The sequence below is a fragment of the Talpa occidentalis genome, unplaced genomic scaffold (assembly GCF_014898055.3).
Source record: "Talpa occidentalis isolate TD23 unplaced genomic scaffold, MPIMG_talOcc4v2.1 talOcc4.3, whole genome shotgun sequence".
NCBI classification, from domain to species: domain Eukaryota; kingdom Metazoa; phylum Chordata; class Mammalia; order Eulipotyphla; family Talpidae; genus Talpa; species Talpa occidentalis.
The window spans coordinates 36507353-36510312 of NW_023603184.1; positions in this window are offsets into that span (position 1 = coordinate 36507353).

The window sequence follows — 2960 nt, forward strand, 5'->3', positions numbered from 1 at the left end:
GCATAGTCTTTGTGCTGCATAAAAATTATCACAAATGTAATTTTGTTAAAAGAAAGAAATTTTTCTTAAGGTCAACTTTCATTCATTTCCTTTAGCACAGCTGTAACCGGCTGCCCACCACCCCAGGTCCTTCAATCACAGCATGAAACTCTGAAGTTTTAGGTCCCATGGAAAGTGGCAGTGTCTACACTGGACAAACTGGAGAATCACTGGGCCTCAGGACTCAAGCACCATCTATCTGCTGTAGATGAGCCCTTCAAGTAGGGGCCAGTTTTGCCTTCTATATTCCTTCACTGGGGCAGATCATCTCTGGAGAGGAAGAACTGCTGGCTTCTCTTACTGTCCTTTCCTTAGTTCTTCCACAACCATGGGCACTGCCTGTTGCCTTCCCCAGAGTCTTCATCGGAAGGATGGCCTTCCACATCATCCAGAAGAGTGACTGATGCTTCAGCAATTGTTTCCTCTTCAAGTGCCTCCTCTTGGGTTTCTCTGATAAGGCCCTGTCCAGATCAAACAGCTTCCTCTAGATGAAATTTCCCATAATTTCATAGGTCCAGTCTTGGTACAATTTCACTTAATCTGCTGGTCTATAAACAAAGTGTCATCAGGACCAGAGTCTCATTGAGAGTCCCCTGCAGCGGTTGTGCATTAGATCACAGGGTTGTTCACAGGATTCAACTAGTTCCTGTGTCCTGGGTGATTCAGGGAACCAGTTTTCTTGCCATGGACTCAAGGAGGCCACATTAATTCCTTTCTGCTCTTGAATGCAGACAGGCATCAATTCTTTGCCATTGGGCAATGAAACGTGTTACTGCTTAACAAAGCCAGGTGTTATGCGTCATAACACAGAAATGATATTATGTCATCTTTTCCATAATCATAATCACTTAGAACAAGTTGCAGGTCATACCCACATTCAAGAGCAAAGGATTATGCAAGGGCTCAAGGAGGCAGGATCAACCATGGACTATTTTATTATGTATAATCTGTCTGTCAGGGTAGAATTTAGGTAGGCATCTCAGTTAGACTGGAAATTCATTGATGGCATTTGCAGGGAAATTTTGCCTTGCTCAACACGGCTCATCACTTCACACAATCATTTGCTTAAGGTCTTTTTTTTTTTAATTTTCTTTCTTTTTTTTTAATTAATTTATTTATTTATACAAGCACTGGGTACAGTCAGAAGCACGGGAGGCTGAGAGAATTCACCAGAGTCAGAGCGGGAAGCAGAGCAGGCAGAAGGACCGAAGTACACTGCTGAGGGGAGCAGCGGGCGGCAGGAGAGGTCTGCACGCCATGTGGGACCCTCCTCTGGTGGCCGGGGAGCAGCTGGGGATCGAATCGGCGCTGCAGAAGCTGCGGGCAGCTTCGCAACCCAGCGCTCAACTGCTGCGCCACCGGGGAGGCCCAAGTCTCATTTTTGTTGTTGAATTTAAGTACAAACACTTGGCAGGAATTCCGGGTAAATTTATGGTACTTAAACTTCTCATATTTTGTGCTATTAAGTCTTCTCAAAAAAAAAGGGCACAGAATAAAAGGCAAATAAAAATCAGAGAAAAGTCACCAAATGGGGAAATATTACTGGATTTATTGATATTAAACAAACACAAAACTCTCTGCCAATTCATACTTCCCTAAAAAGGAGAAGCATGTTTGGATGTGCATCCTCCCCTTTCCTATGAATCTAGACTTGCAAGATCTGGAAAGCTGTCTGCACCCATTACTGAACTGCTCACATTGAGAGGAACATCAAATTCCACCCAAGATGTGTAAGTCCTTGCACCTATTACCATAGGAAACAGCAGTTTTGAGAGAAAGAATGCATGCCCATGAGAACTCACCATTCACCCCAGCCACTAGCAAGTGGGGTCCAGTTAACAATTAGGAGTTGACACATTTCCTGGGGAAAATTCAGTGATGGCTGGACAGAGATTGATGGGGAAATGTCATGACATCTTACCTATGGACCAATGTGCTAGTGCAGGAGTAGGGGCCTGGAGACTGAGGCTCATAATGACCTCTCTCTTCATCATCACCATAATTATTCCAGCAAACACCAGTTTGCTGTCCTAGCTATCAACCATACTGATAACCCAGGAACAATGATAGGCATCTCTCTTTTCCCTGCTGCCTAGAACATCTAAACTTTCCATTTATGTGAATAATTTGGCTTCCTTTGCTTTGCATTTAAGCTAACTGGGGACACTTTTTGTTGCAGGATACTTGTCACTACAGTTAGTCACTGAAATTCTGAGATTACACAGAATTCATGGTATTTATAGATAGAGAGAGAGGTAATTCCATTTTCCATACAACATATGGCCCCCGGGAGATTCATATTTTACCAGCGGTCCCAGAGCTCCATCCTCTTTACTATAAAGTCCAAGACTCCAGAACTATTTTCTGTCTGTATTGAAGACGGAAAAGGCTCGTGGTTACACATGATGCTGGTAAGAGCAGAGAAAGGGGTGCATTGTGCTGACTTGTGCTTTGATTGTTACCTATTCGCAAATAATCATGGGCTTGTAGAAAAGTCAGATAATATTAGGGGCCACCCTATCCTTAGGGATCCATAAAACCCTCAAATACCTGACCACCAACTGGTTAATCAAATAGTGCAATCTATCTCAGATTGAATTGACCACCAGTAATTGGAGACTAAAAAAGAATCACAGAAAAATACCCAAAAGTGGCCTATCTATGTGTCAGAGGGCTTTTACTCTTAGGAAGAAACATTAACTAGTATTTTTATAAGTTTGACTGAGCAAATTATATCACTAATGTGGATATTATTTGATTTTAAGTCCTCTTATAATTATTTTAACAACGTGATTTTCCTACTTAAAATTCATTTTTAAAATTGGGCCTCCCCTGGTGGCGCAGCGGTTGAGCGCTGGGCTGCGAGGCTGCCCGCAGCCTCTGCAGCTCCAGTTCATTCCCTGGCCGCCGGCAAGGGTCCC